Here is a 16,203-nt window from a genome sequence, read left to right as displayed (position 1 = left end):
TAATATATTATAGTGCACTGCAATCTAAAAAAGTAAAATCCTTTACAGAAACATTTATTTTATTTCAAAAAAGTACAAAAAGCACGAAGTTTTTGTCTTAATCTAAATACAAGAATTCCACTCGAATGCGCAACTTATTGATACACATTTTTTTTTTATAATCATGTCGGTGATTAAACATAAAATATTTTTACTCGTTATCGTCATCCGAAGATTCGCAATAGATTCCCATCAAATTCGTGACAACATGCCCCAAGGGCATTTTTTTACTTCAAACAGCCTCATGGCCGACACGTTTGAGATATTCATAAGGTTAGGTATTGCACGCGGTAGGTAAAAGTACATACTTTAAGATAATATAAAGGTTTATTCTGAAAAAAACATAAGCTTCATGTCCAGTACGTTGAATGTTAGACAATAAAATTTTACTTACGGTCGCAAAAAACTTTCAAGTTGATTTTACGTCAACACGGCTGGAGCAATCTCAACACTGTAAACACACCAAAGATGGGCATACACTAACACGTTTTGGGAATGACGGATGCTGCCCTCTGGTTATTAGTTTTTTAAATAAAGCCGATGTGACAACGTGCCCCGTGTGACAACGTGCCCCGGTCTACCCTACTATTACAGATTATATGGATGAAAATAGAGATAACGACGGTGTTGAGCAAGATCAAGAGACACGGTAGTGTCTCGCGCCAAGTACACGCGGAGCGAGACCGACCGTGACTCTTTTACGCGACGCGACGGGTTGCGAGTACCCGCGATGTTGAGATCTCGATAACGAGTGAACGGATCAAGTTCTAAGTAGGCTTGATCGATAGCTTGGGGTCCAATTAGGGGGGGGTTTCTCTCATAATATTCCGCTACGTGCCCTACGAGCGGAGATATTGCGACGCAAAGTCCAAATGTGAAAATTTATTTTTAAGATACGTATACTTCTAACGCCGACGTTCTTGTATGATGACGTCATAATCAGAAACGTCACTTTCACTTTTTCGACGCTGGCGGCGCAGGTATCGCCAGTTTCGATATCGCGCGCGTATTTCGAAATTAGGTCGATAGACTTATCGGTCAGGAGGAAGATTTCTATTTAGGTAAATTAGGTATATACTTATATAATATATATTGAGTCAATTGCTTCATGTTTATCTGGAGAGATTTCGTATCCTTACATCGTATTACCACCGCTGCCGGAAAAGAAGGTTTTCTACGCTTGGCAGAAAGTGCCGCTAGGGAATTTTTAAGTCGATTCTTATGAATCAAGCTTGAATTCGATGTCTCCTGTCAGTCAGTTCATCATCTGATCAGTTAACCTATCTCGATCGATCGAGAGACACGGTAGTACGCGCGGAGCGAGACCGACCGTGTGACTCTTTATTACGCGTCGCGAGGTAAGGTGCGACAACGCGCGCATACGCGCGTACGCGAAACGGCAGTAACACCGTAATCGTGCCGGCGATATACTGAATTGAATTGCTTCGTGCTTATCTAGAGATTTCGTATCCCTAGATTCCCTACATTGGGTGCGTTCAGCCGATACTCCGCTAGCCTAGCAATCGTGAGCAGTCGCTCGTTTTCGCTCGTTTCCTCTCCTTTGACCCAATGGATTAAAAGGAGAGGAAACGAGCGACTGCTCACGATTGCTAGGCTAGCGGAGTATTCGGCTGAACGTACCCATCGTGTTACCATCGCTGCCGGAAAAGAAGGTTCTCTACGCTTGGCAGAAAGTGACGACTGACACGTTCGATCCCGACTTCGTTGATCGCAGAAGAGCTGAACTCGAGGTACGTTTCCGATTTGCAATTATAAAAGTATCGTGCGATGAATGTTGTACCCAATTATAACCTCAAATGAAGTTGTGCACGTTGCTGAAAGATATATATATATCTTGATATATAGGCTACGGTCAACGTGATACAAATGCTCTGGAGCGTTCTTCTTCTCCTTCTTTCTTCATTGAAAGAAAAGAGAAGAGGAATGCTTCGAAGCATTTGTAGTGTCACGTTGACCGTAGCCATAATATCATATTAATACATTATTTTATTTTTATATAGGTCAAGGATTGCCATTTAAAGCTGGTACGTTTGATGGGGCTGTCAGTATTTCTGCGCTTGTGGTTGTGCTATGCAAGCAAAACTTTGCACAATCCTACAAAACGTTTATATCGTTTCTTATCAACGTTGTATGCATGTCTGTCAAGAAGCGCAAGAGCAGTGTTACAATTCTATCCAGAGAACGGTGAACAGGTTGTTGATATATATATATCTTGATATATAGGCTACGGTCAACGTGATACAAATGCTCTGGAGCGTTCTTCTTCTCCTTCTTTCTTCATTGAAAGAAAAGAGAAGAGGAATGCTTCGAAGCATTTGTAGTGTCACGTTGACCGTAGCCATAATATCATATTAATACATTATTTTATTTTTAGACGTAGCTGTTGATGAAAGAGAATTAGATGGTGACTTAATTTTGGGAGATATAGGTCAAGGATTGCCATTTAAAGCTGGTATTATTGGAACCACGAGAGTCGCGTGGCAAACGGGAAAAGAAAACCGAGGACAGTAAACCAAGCAGCGGAAAAATATCCCTATTCGACTTTCTCGAGGATAAATTACCTGTACAACCTGAGAGCGTCGAAACAACTAATTTGTCTCAAAACAGCTACATACAAATTAATAAAAGTAATCAAGATCGTTTTGAATCAAGAGGATTTGATAATATATATATATATATATATATATATATATATATATATATATATATATATAGATTATATAGAGACATTATTATATATAGAGATTATATAGAGACATTATATAGAGATTATATAGAGACAAAGATTATAAGAGATACAAATTTTTTATTAATTATATAGAGACATTATTATATATAGATATTATACAGAGACATTATATAGAGACATTATATAGAGATTATATAGAGACAAAGATTAAATCCTGTTGCTCTCAACGTCTGCCTCTGCCTCGTCTACCCCAATGGTAATTGGGTGATGACAATTTATATAAGAAGGCCATGAACCTTTCTTCTTGGCGTCGTATCCCCGCGGCTCTGCCTCTTGGTCTGCGAACTGTAAAATAATAAAATTGTATAAGAAATTTTATGAATTAAATACATATAATATGAATTAAATTTTTTATATATTGTAATTATGTGAAATTATGTGAAATATATATTGAAAAGACAGTACTTACCATTTGTACTTTCGCGATTTCTCTCACAATCAGTATGAAACGGTGGTTTCGTTGGCTCCTGCCTCTTTTCAGAGGACAATACGGCCAGTATTTGCCACTGTTTACTCGTTACTTGTGCGATGTTCTTAACACTGCAATGCTAAGTCGTATTGCTTCGAAAGAAATATTATTAATTGCTCAAGATACGTTTGACTGTGATAATTATATTAAACGAAAGGTACAAAAGCGATTGACGGATAATGAAGACGATGATACCAATACAGCTGGGCTTTTGAAACAAATTACAATTAAAATTGGAGCGAAAGTTATGATAAGACGCAATATTGATGTCACTTTGGGCCTGGCAAATGGTACAATTGCTACAGTTATTTCTGTTGTGCGGGATATATCTACCGATTGTGTAGAAAAGATTAAACTTCTTTTACCGTCTGGTTTGGAGTATTGTATTGAAAGAGTAAGTGTCAAGTTTAAAGTAATGGAGAAAGCATATGTTATCAGAAAACAATTTTCCATAACTCTCAGTTATGGCATAACCATTCATAAAAGTCAAGGATTAACCTTGCAAAACGCTGTTATGGATATAGGTAATTCTATATTTAGTTGTGCTCAGTCATATGTTGCGTTATCCCGACTACCGTCTTTGGATGGATTGCATTTAATTAACTTTGATCCTTCAGCTGTAAAAGTAAGTGAAAGAGCTATTAGCGAATATAATCGACTAATACGAACATTTCTACCGCAAGCACAAACGATTCCTATTTCGAAAAAACGTTTTCGAAAAGCAAAAGATGTTCCGTGGACATTGTCGAAAATAATCAATGCCGGTCAAGAGTCAGATCAACAAGTTGGAAAAAGTACTGTTGAGCCGATACCTGTTTTGCAAAATGAAGATGGAGTTTCATGCTACGCAAATTCAGTAATACAATGTTTCTTGCAGTCAAGTATTATTAGGAAAGTGTTGCTTAAAGTTGATAAAAAGATGATTTAAGTATATTAGCGCATAAATATGACAAACGATTACCTAATTTGAATGCTGATGCGATACGGACAGATTTAGGAGAGCGCTTTACGAGTCGTGGTGATGACAAACCAGCAAAACGAGACGCTTTTGAATTTCTTATTGCCATTTGCACAAATATAATTACATAAGAAATTTGGTCGGGCATCAAGTTACTCGTACTACTAAGTGCATTAGCAACTCATGTGGTTATACGACAAAAGATAATATTACTGATAACATAGTTGTTCCAATTTCTATTAATAATTTGAAGAAGAAAAGTTATAATCTTAATAATTTATTGAAGGATACATTTTTAAATTGGGGTCCGTTATATGGAAAAACATGTCAATTTTGTGCAGGAAATCTAGTATTTAGAAATGAATTAACGTTGACGAAAGAAATAGTTATCATTCATTTAATTTTGTTCTCGTCACAGGATAATAAATTAGTGAAAATACCACAGACATTTAATTTAACTGGCATATCAACAACTAAGATATCGATAGCTAAACAGCAGTATAAAGTAATGAATACTATATTTCATCAGGGTACATCTATTGAAGATGGTCATTATACAAGTATGTGTAGAGAAAGGACATTTTGGATTGAATTTGATGATGGAAAAATTATAGAAAATAAACGATGGCCTACAGGTGCTAAAGGTATTTATATATTATTTTTGGAAAAAGTTGGTAAGAAATAATTTATACAAGCAACGTAATATACATGCATATTTTACATAAAAGCAATGTCCGGCAATGTGTATATATATATATTTACAACTTCAGACACATTTCTTTATAAGGTGTAATTTTTTTTCTGTTAAGATTGAGATGCGTAACACTACAAAAAGGCGTGATATCCGTACAAAATTACCTTTTTCAAAAAAAAGGTAAAAAAATGCGCCAAGTACACGCATAGTAGTACATATGTATTATGTTGTTACCTCGAAAAAAACAAAGTGGTAGTATTATACCTCGAAATAACACCCTGTACATACTGTTTATACAATGCGTAATACTACAAAAAGGCGTGATATCAGTACAAAATTACCTTTTTTAGAAAAAAAGTAAAGAAAGGCGCCAAGTACACGCATAGTAGTGTATATGTTGTTACCTCAAAAAAAAAACAGTGGTAGTATTATACCTTAAAAAAATCTAAGTAACAAGTGGTAGACGAAATCTTTGTATCTTGAAAAATCTCGAAAAAACCTAAACAGTAGTATCTTCACCTCGAAAAAAAACAAAGTAGTAGTATTATACCTCGAAAAAACCTAAGTAACAAGTGGTGGACGTAATCTTTGTATCTCCAAAAATCTCGAAAAAACCTAAACAGTAGTATCTTCACCTCGAAAAAAAACAAAGTAGTAGTATTATACCTCGAAAAAACCTAAGTAACAAGTGGTGGACGTAATCTTTGTATCTCCAAAAATCTCGAAAAAACCTAAGCAGTATTATTTTTATTTCCAAAAAATTATTACTCAAGTGATACACATCACAAAATTACGTTACCTTATCAAAAAATGAGTCGCGCTTCAAGTGATCTATTATTACAATTACAAAAAGAAATGATATCTCTTTTTAAATTACAGCGCCAATTACAGAGAACATACACTGAGAAAAAAAATTTGTCAATCCCAAGAAATATTTAGTCCGATACGTTCAACTAACCATTTTAGTTAGTTAACTAAACATTAATTGAATTAATTAATTCTTGATTAAAAAAACGAAATAAATTGTTGAAACAACTAATATTTAGTTAACTAATTAAAATGTTTAGTTGAACGTATCGAACTAAATATTTCTTGGGATTAACAATTTTTTTTCTCAGTGTATTTTTCGAGATACAAAGATTACGTCTACCACTTGTTACTTAGGTTTTTTCGAGGTATAATATTACTACTGCTTTTCTTCGATTAGAATAAAAAATTGAATCATGAAGAATTACACAGAGGTAACAGTACAAAATACAAATATTTTATTAAAATATTTAAACCCAACAAGGGAATACAAGGTATTTAAATACAAAGTTTATATATGTATTTTAAAAGATTTAATCGCATCCCAAAGAATTACAGAGGTAACAGTACAAAAAATAAAAATATTTTATTAAAATACATAAATTTTTCTTGTCAAAAAACTTGACGCTGCTAGACCTCAAAATTAGGTCAGCCTGGTGTGTATGTGCGAGCGAGTGGGTGTGGGCGATGTGTGTGTGTGTGTGTGTGTGTGTGTGTGTGTGTGTGTGTGTGTGTGTGTGTGTGTGTGTGTGTGTGACGGTGAATAATGCGGTTTATTACTAAGTATAGGATAAGTTAGGATAAGTTTAGATTTTTAAAGCGATTAGAATTAAGTATAGAATAAGTATAGAATAAGTAATATCTACATTTGTAAAAGGTCTCTCTCTCTCTCTCTTTCTCTCTCTCTCTAGCAGCGCCAAGTTTTTTGACAAGAAAAATTTATGTATTTTAATAAAATATTTTTATTTTTTGTACTGTTACCTCTGTAATTCTTTGGGATGCGATTAAATCTTTTAAAATACATATATAAACTTTGTATTTAAATACCTTGTATTCCCTTGTTGGGTTTAAATATTTTAATAAAATATTTGTATTTTGTACTGTTACCTCTGTGTAATTCTTCATGATTCAATTTTTTATTCTAATCGAAGAAAAGCAGTAGTAATATTATACCTCGAAAAAACCTAAGTAACAAGTGGTAGACGTAATCTTTGTATCTCGAAAAATACACTGAGAAAAAAAATTGTTAATCCCAAGAAATATTTAGTTCGATACGTTCAACTAAACATTTTAATTAGTTAACTAAATATTAGTTGTTTCAACAATTTATTTCGTTTTTTTAATCAAGAATTAATTAATTCAATTAATGTTTAGTTAACTAACTAAAATGGTTAGTTGAACGTATCGGACTAAATATTTCTTGGGATTGACAAATTTTTTTTCTCAGTGTATGTTCTCTGTAATTGGCGCTGTAATTTAAAAAGAGATATCATTTCTTTTTTGTAATTGTAATAATAGATCACTTGAAGCGCGACTCATTTTTTGATAAGGTAACGTAATTTTGTGATGTGTATCACTTGAGTAATAATTTTTTGGAAATAAAAATAATACTGCTTAGGTTTTTTCGAGATTTTTGGAGATACAAAGATTACGTCCACCACTTGTTACTTAGGTTTTTTTCGAGGTATAATACTACTACTTTGTTTTTTTTCGAGGTGAAGATACTACTGTTTAGGTTTTTTCGAGATTTTTGGAGATACAAAGATTACGTCCACCACTTGTTACTTAGGTTTTTTCGAGGTATAATACTACTACTTTGTTTTTTTTCGAGGTGAAGATACTACTGTTTAGGTTTTTTCGAGATTTTTCAAGATACAAAGATTTCGTCTACCACTTGTTACTTAGATTTTTTTAAGGTATAATACTACCACTGTTTTTTTTTTTGAGGTAACAACATATACACTACTATGCGTGTACTTGGCGCCTTTCTTTACTTTTTTTCTAAAAAAGGTAATTTTGTACTGATATCACGCCTTTTTGTAGTATTACGCATTGTATAAACAGTATGTACAGGGTGTTATTTCGAGGTATAATACTACCACTTTGTTTTTTTCGAGGTAACAACATAATACATATGTACTACTATGCGTGTACTTGGCGCATTTTTTTACCTTTTTTTTGAAAAAGGTAATTTTGTACGGATATCACGCCTTTTTGTAGTGTTACGCATCTTAATCTTAACAGAAAAAAATTACACCTTATAAAGAAATGTGTCTGAAGTTGTAAATATATATATATACACATTGCCGGACATTGCTTTTATGTAAAATATGCATGTATATTACGTTGCTTGTATAAATTATTTCTTACCAACTTTTTCCAAAAATAATATATAAATACCTTTAGCACCTGTAGGCCATCGTTTATTTTCTATAATTTTTCCATCATCAAATTCAATCCAAAATGTCCTTTCTCTACACATACTTGTATAATGACCATCTTCAATAGATGTACCCTGATGAAATATAGTATTCATTACTTTATACTGCTGTTTAGCTATCGATATCTTAGTTGTTGATATGCCAGTTAAATTAAATGTCTGTGGTATTTTCACTAATTTATTATCCTGTGACGAGAACAAAATTAAATGAATGATAACTATTTCTTTCGTCAACGTTAATTCATTTCTAAATACTAGATTTCCTGCACAAAATTGACATGTTTTTCCATATAACGGACCCCAATTTAAAAATGTATCCTTCAATAAATTATTAAGATTATAACTTTTCTTCTTCAAATTATTAATAGAAATTGGAACAACTATGTTATCAGTAATATTATCTTTTGTCGTATAACCACATGAGTTGCTAATGCACTTAGTAGTACGAGTAACTTGATGCCCGACCAAATTTCTTATGTAATTATATTTTGTGCAAATGGCAATAAGAAATTCAAAAGCGTCTCGTTTTGCTGGTTTTTCATCACCACGACTCGTAAAGCGCTCTCCTAAATCTGTCCGTATCGCATCAGCATTCAAATTAGGTAATCGTTTGTCATATTTATGCGCTAATATACTTAAATCATTTTTATCAACTTTAAGCAACACTTTCCTAATAATACTTGACTGCAAGAAACATTGTATTACTGAATTTGCGTAGCATGAAACTCCATCTTCATTTTGCAAAACAGGTATCGGCTCAACAGTACTTTTTCCAACTTGTTGATCTGACTCTTGACCGGCATTGATTATTTTCGACAATGTCCACGGAACATCTTTTGCTTTTCGAAAACGTTTTTTCGAAATAGGAATCGTTTGTGCTTGCGGTAGAAATGTTCGTATTAGTCGATTATATTCGCTAATAGCTCTTTCACTTACTTTTACAGCTGAAGGATCAAAGTTAATTAAATGCAATCCATCCAAAGACGGTAGTCGGGATAACGCAACATATGACTGAGCACAACTAAATATAGAATTACCTATATCCATAACAGCGTTTTGCAAGGTTAATCCTTGACTTTTATGAATGGTTATGCCATAACTGAGAGTTATGGAAATTGTTTTCTGATAACATATGCTTTCTCCATTACTTTAAACTTGACACTTACTCTTTCAATACAATACTCCAAACCAGACGGTAAAAGAAGTTTAATCTTTTCTACACAATCGGTAGATATATCCCGCACAACAGAAATAACTGTAGCAATTGTACCATTTGCCAGGCCCAAAGTGACATCAATATTGCGTCTTATCATAACTTTCGCTCCAATTTTAATTGTAATTTGTTTCAAAAGCCCAGCTGTATTGGTATCATCGTCTTCATTATCCGTCAATCGCTTTTGTACCTTTCGTTTAATATAATTATCACAGTCAAACGTATCTTGAGCAATTAATAATATTTCTTTCGAAGCAATACGACTTAGCATTGCAGTGTTAAGAACATCGCACAAGTAACGAGTAAACAGTGGCAAATACTGGCCGTATTGTCCTCTGAAAAGAGGCAGGAGCCAACGAAACCACCGTTTCATACTGATTGTGAGAGAAATCGCGAAAGTACAAATGGTAAGTACTGTCTTTTCAATATATATTTCACATAATTTCACATAATTACAATATATAAAAAATTTAATTCATATTATATGTATTTAATTCATAAAATTTCTTATACAATTTTATTATTTTACAGTTCGCAGACCAAGAGGCAGAGCCGCGGGGATACGACGCCAAGAAGAAAGGTTCATGGCTTTCTTATATAAATTGTCATCACCCAATTACCATTGGGGTAGACGAGGCAGAGGCAGACGTTGAGAGCAACAGGATTTAATCTTTGTCTCTATATAATCTCTATATAATGTCTCTGTATAATGTCTCTGTATAATATCTATATATAATAATGTCTCTATATAATTAATAAAAAATTTGTATCTCTTATAATCTTTGTCTCTATATAATCTCTATATAATGTCTCTATATAATCTCTATATATAATAATGTCTCTATATAATCTATATATATATATATATATATATATATATATATATATATATATATTATCAAATCCTCTTTATTCAAAACGATCTTGATTACTTTTATTAATTTGTATGTAGCTGTTTTGAGACAAATTAGTTGTTTCGACGCTCTCAGGTTGTACAGGTAATTTATCCTCGAGAAAGTCGAATAGGGATATTTTTCCGCTGCTTGGTTTACTGTCCTCGGTTTTCTTTTCCCGTTTGCCACGCGACTCTCGTGGTTCCAATAATACCAGCTTTAAATGGCAATCCTTGACCTATATCTCCCAAAATTAAGTCACCATCTAATTCTCTTTCATCAACAGCTACGTCTAAAAATAAAATAATGTATTAATATGATATTATGGCTACGGTCAACGTGACACTACAAATGCTTCGAAGCATTCCTCTTCTCTTTTCTTTCAATGAAGAAAGAAGGAGAAGAAGAACGCTCCAGAGCATTTGTATCACGTTGACCGTAGCCTATATATCAAGATATATATATATCTTTCAGCAACGTGCACAACTTCATTTGAGGTTATAATTGGGTACAACATTCATCGCACGATACTTTTATAATTGCAAATCGGAAACGTACCTCGAGTTCAGCTCTTCTGCGATCAACGAAGTCGGGATCGAACGTGTCAGTCGTCACTTTTTGCCAAGCGTAGAGAACCTTCTTTTCCGGCAGCGATGGTAACACGATGGGTGCGTTCAGCCGAATACTCCGCTAGCCTAGCAATCGTGAGCAGTCGCTCGTTTCCTCTCCTTTTAATCCATTGGGTCAAAGGAGAGGAAACGAGCGAAAACGAGCGACTGCTCACGATTGCTAGGCTAGCGGAGTATCGGCTGAACGCACCCAATGTAGGGAATCTAGGGATACGAAATCTCTAGATAAGCACGAAGCAATTCAATTCAGTATATCGCCGGCACGATTACGGTGTTACTGCCGTTTCGCGTACGCGCGTATGCGCGCGTTGTCGCACCTTACCTCGCGACGCGTAATGCCCGATCTACAATAGCTGTAGTAAGCTGTAGTAAGCCTCAAGATGTAAGAAATTGACCAATCACAGTCGATTATTCTCCTCACATTCGCCTGTAATTGGTCAATTTCTTACGGCTTGAGGCTTACTACAGCTTACTACAGCTATTGTAGATCGGGCATAATAAAGAGTCACACGGTCGGTCTCGCTCCGCGCGTACTACCGTGTCTCTCGATCGATCGAGATAGGTTAACTGATCAGATGATGAACTGACTGACAGGAGACATCGAATTCAAGCTTGATTCATAAGAATCGACTTAAAAATTCCCTAGCGGCACTTTCTGCCAAGCGTAGAGAACCTTCTTTTCCGGCAGCGGTGGTAATACGATGTAAGGATACGAAATCTCTCCAGATAAACATGAAGCAATTGACTCAATATATATTATATAAGTATATACCTAATTTACCTAAATAGAAATCTTCCTCCTGACCGATAAGTCTATCGACCTAATTTCGAAATACGCGCGCGATATCGAAACTGGCGATACCTGCGCCGCCAGCGTCGAAAAAGTGAAAGTGACGTTTCTGATTATGACGTCATCATACAAGAACGTCGGCGTTAGAAGTATACGTATCTTAAAAATAAATTTTCACATTTGGACTTTGCGTCGCAATATCTCCGCTCGTAGGGCACGTAGCGGAATATTATGAGAGAAACCCCCCCCTAATTGGACCCCAAGCTATCGATCAAGCCTACTTAGAACTTGATCCGTTCACTCGTTATCGAGATCTCAACATCGCGGGTACTCGCAACCCGTCGCGTCGCGTAAAAGAGTCACGGTCGGTCTCGCTCCGCGTGTACTTGGCGCGAGACACTACCGTGTCTCTTGATTCTGCCGCTAGGGAATTTTTAAGTCGATTCTTATGGATCAAGCTTGAATTCGATGTCTAGGTGTCCCAGGTTGCCGATGACGAGGTTCACATAGTGCGCTTCATAGTTTTCGGTATTCAGGTGTATTAATACCTTGAATTCGATGTCCACGTGTTCCAGGTTGCTGATGTCGGGTTCCAGATAGTGCGCTCTATAGTTTTCGGTGTCCAGGTATAATAATACGTTGAATTCGATGTCTAGGTGTCCCACGTTTTCGATGATCGATGACAAGGTCCACATAGTGCGCTTTGTAGTTTTCGGTGTCTACGTGTATTAATACCACGTGGACATCGAATTCAAGGTATTAATACACGTAGACACCGAAAACTACGAAGCGCACTATGTGGACCTTGTCATCGGCAACCTGGAACACCTAGACATCGAATTCAACGTACGATTACACCTGGATACCGAAAACTATGAAGCGCACTATCTGGATCTTGTCATCGGCAACCTAGGACACGTGGACATCGAATTCAAGGTATTAATACACGTAGACACCGAAAACTACGGAGCGCACTATGTGGACCTCGTCATCGGCAACCTGGGACACGTAGACATCGAATTCAACGTACGATTACACCTGGACACCGAAAACTATGAAGCGCACTATCTGGATCCCGTCATCGGCAACCTGGGACACGTGGACATCGAATTCAAAGTATTAATACACGTAGACACCGAAAACTACGGAGCGCACTATGTGGACCTTGTCATCGGCAACCTGGGACACGTAGACATCGAATTCAAGCTTGATTCATAAGAATCGACTTAAAAATTCCCTTGCGGCACTTTCTGCCAAGCGTAGAGAACCTTCTTTTCCGTTGACTTAATAAATATATATTATATCAAGCTTGATTCATAAGAATCGACTTAAAAAATCCCTAGCGGCACTTTCTGCCAAGCGTAGAGCGTAGAGAACCTTCTTTTCCATTGACTCAATATATATTATATATTACCTAATTTACTTAAATAAAAATCTTCCTCCTGACCGATAAGTCTATCGACCTAATTTTGAAATACGCGCGCGATATCGAAACTGGCGATACCTGCGCCGCCAGCGTCGAAAAAGTGAAAGTGACGTTTCTGATTATGACGTCATCATACAAGAACGTCGGCGTTAGGAGGAGTATCTTAAAAATAAATTTTCCCATTTGGACTTTGCGTCGCAATATCTCCGCTCGTAGGGCACGTAGCGAAATATTATGAGAGAAACCCCCCCCTAATTGGACCCCAAGCTATCGATCAAGCCTACTTAGAACTTGATCCGTTCACTCGTTATCGAGATCTCAACATCTCGGGTACTCGCAACCCGTTGCGTCGCGTAAAAGAGTCACGGTCGGTCTCGCTCCGCGTGTACTTGGCGCGAGACACTACCGTGTCTCTTGATTTGCAATCTTTTAAAAATATTTTCGAAAATATTTTTCTGACATTCTGGCAGACATAGAAACATTTAAAAAATATTTTTGTAAATTATTTTAATTTTTCTAAAAAATATTTAAAAAATATTTTGTGCTGTATGGGTATGGACAAAGTCTGTTCGGTTTTTGCTGCCAATCTGTTCTCAGGTCAAGCGCGCAGGCTTTGCTCGGTTTTTGCTGCCAATCTGCTGCCAGGTTATATATGCAGGCTCTGCGCGGTTTCTGTTGGCAATCTGCTTACATTACCTGTCAGCAGGCTCTGTCGACAGAACACGAGCTTAATGCGGACACAGATGGCTATGGTTTTAATGTGGGATTTTGATCAAATTTGCTGCCAATCTGCGCGCATTCTGCTAACATTTTGCTATCTGGGCATTATGAGCGGTTAAATAAAGCAGTTAGACACGATGACATCGTAGGCCAAGCAATACGCAAAATATAAAGAGGTATGTTGTCCGAACCTGACGCATAAGAATGAAAAGGTCCCGTAGAAATGAGTTTATGGACCGTGTCTGGCGTTATGGCAGAGAAAACAAACTCAGGACGATGAGATGGACGAGCTACCTGGTCAATGGCAGAAATAAAGTCAGCATATATGAGCAAGGTAACAGAGCAGTAGAAACTGAAACGTAAAATGAGTTTAATTGATCAGGTGTAAAAAAATGTAGAGGAGAAACTAAGACTGATCTTACAAGACCGAGACGAGCTAGTTCTCTCCAAAATTTTGCAGGATCGGTGATGTTTTTGAGAGAATCAAATTGAAACTCACTTTTGGCACGTTTAATGTCAGTATTAAGCTGGTTGCGAAAAAGTCTGTAGGTGGCGTAGCCAAGCAAACTGCCAGAACGTTTTGCCTGCTTATATAATTGATTGCAAACACGCATCCGGGTCTTAAGTTCATCAGTAAGCCACCGCGCTGGAGGCTTCCTAATTGCAAATACACGAGAGAGAAAGAAAGAAGGAGATTGATTGATTGATTGATTGATTGATTGATAAATATATTTATGTCCAAGCATAGCTAAAGGGCAAGGATGCAATATAGCATAATTATAATACAAGAAATAAAATAACATATGATAACAGAAGAGTATTATAACAAAGATAGTGTGAATACACACTGCATGATCTACACGCAACTAAAACTAAACGCAACTTCCCAGGTAGCAAGCACTCGTCATTTTGACGTCAATATTTGGTCATAATTGGTCAGTAACGTCATTCGTCGATTAAGTGACGTATATTTAACGTCATGTTTTAATACGTCAAAAAGACTTTGTAAAATGACATTATATAGACGTTTAATTGACTACCCAGGTAGCAGACAGTCGTCATAATGACGTGATTCTTACGTCATTTTATGACGCATGTTACGTCATTTATTCCTAAAGTTTGACGTAAAAATGACATATTTTTCACAGTATTTTTCACAGGAATATTCCTACATTTATAAAGTGTTTCGTAACTTTATGATTGACGTTGTGAATTTATGGTATAAGTGGATCTAGTTGCGTGTGTAATTATAGTTTTATGACAACTATTTCATGCAGTGTTATAACTATTAAGAAGATATCATTACAAGATTTTTGACCACTTTAAAGATGTACCTGTTATAGACAAGTACAGTTAATAGGGAAGCATCAGGGTGAGAAGATCGTCACTGTCCACTGGATCATCGAAGTCAAGCGACTCGGACGCGGTACTGTACTAGGATGGGTGACCGCCTTGAGAGCGGCTATACGCACATGGCATGTAACGAAACAGTTAAAAAGCTTTTTTTTTTCTTAGATAAAGAAAAAGAACATTTTTTTATAAACGTTTATCAAGTAGACATTTTAAAATTTTAATTTCATAAAAAACATTTCTAGAAACCGGTATGTCGTACATTGGACCTATTTTTGCCGTCAATAAAACGTCAGAAAATGACGTCGTTGGGATGTGACTTAGGACCGTGAAAAATACGTCATTTTTACGTTAAACTTTAGGAATAAATGACGTAACATACGTCATAAAATGACGTAAGAATCACGTCATTATGACGACTGTCTGCTACCTGGGTTAATACTAATGAAAATAAACGCAACTTAAAACTAAACTTAAAACTAACGCAGCTTAGTACTAGGGAAAATGGTAATAACTAAAGAAGAGATCAATATGAGATAAGAACTTAACATGTGAATTCAGATGAAAACAGGTAAGTACGAAAAAGACTCTTGAAGGTTGCAAAAGTAGTTGCTGACGTAATATTGCCTGGAAGAGAGTGCCAGAAATAGATGGCCGAAATTTGAAAAGAATTTCTATACGTTTCGGTTCTGTAAGCTGGAATATGAAAGGTTTGAGTAGAAGAATTAGCTAGACGATCAGATCTTCTGAGTGATGGGTCAAGTGAAGTAAAAAGCTCACGCAAATATATTGGCGAGCCCGTGTAAATAATCCGATACATCTGAAAACCTAGAAAATACAGTCTTCTATTCTCGACAGAAAGCCATCCTAGACGGCGTTTATACTGCGTTATATGCTCGTCCTTCCGCAAATTATAAATAAATCTGATACAGCAATTCACAAGTCACTGTAATTTTACATTAAGTTCATTGCTCAAGCCATGATAAACAAGACAGCAGTAATCTA

General features: G+C 36.0%; 4 long non-coding RNA genes across 7 annotated transcripts; 2 read left to right on the top strand and 2 right to left on the bottom strand.

Moving 5' to 3' along the window:
- The first annotated feature begins 1,322 nt into the window (after positions 1–1,322).
- LOC139818834 (uncharacterized) lies at positions 1,323–3,213 on the top strand. Of its 4 annotated transcripts, none has more exons than XR_011733530.1 (4): positions 1,323–1,397; positions 1,710–1,790; positions 2,061–2,252; positions 2,435–3,213. It is a non-coding gene; the product is annotated as an uncharacterized lncRNA (long non-coding RNA). The 4 variants fall into 4 exon arrangements; XR_011733528.1 differs by having other exon boundaries at positions 1,354–1,397; positions 1,499–1,790; XR_011733531.1 differs by having other exon boundaries at positions 1,380–1,397; positions 1,713–1,790.
- A 530-nt stretch (positions 3,214–3,743) lies between these two features.
- On the top strand, positions 3,744–5,465 carry LOC139819149 (uncharacterized). Its single transcript, XR_011733616.1, has 2 exons — positions 3,744–4,134; positions 4,766–5,465. It is a non-coding gene; the product is annotated as an uncharacterized lncRNA (long non-coding RNA).
- Positions 5,466–7,552: 2,087 nt separating this feature from the next.
- Positions 7,553–9,273, bottom strand: LOC139818879 (uncharacterized). The gene is made up of 2 exons (XR_011733547.1): positions 8,883–9,273; positions 7,553–8,252 (listed from the first exon to the last, which is right to left on the bottom strand). It is a non-coding gene; the product is annotated as an uncharacterized lncRNA (long non-coding RNA).
- A 529-nt stretch (positions 9,274–9,802) lies between these two features.
- On the bottom strand, positions 9,803–12,196 carry LOC139819125 (uncharacterized). Its single transcript, XR_011733613.1, has 2 exons — positions 10,842–12,196; positions 9,803–10,575 (listed from the first exon to the last, which is right to left on the bottom strand). It is a non-coding gene; the product is annotated as an uncharacterized lncRNA (long non-coding RNA).
- Between the last annotated feature and the right edge of the window lie 4,007 nt (positions 12,197–16,203).

Source organism: Temnothorax longispinosus, chromosome 9 (assembly GCF_030848805.1).
Source record: "Temnothorax longispinosus isolate EJ_2023e chromosome 9, Tlon_JGU_v1, whole genome shotgun sequence".
In the NCBI taxonomy this organism is placed as follows: Eukaryota; Metazoa; Arthropoda; class Insecta; order Hymenoptera; family Formicidae; genus Temnothorax; species Temnothorax longispinosus.
The sequence above is the reverse complement of the archived record's forward strand: the minus strand, read 5'-3'. Positions and strand labels throughout refer to the sequence as shown.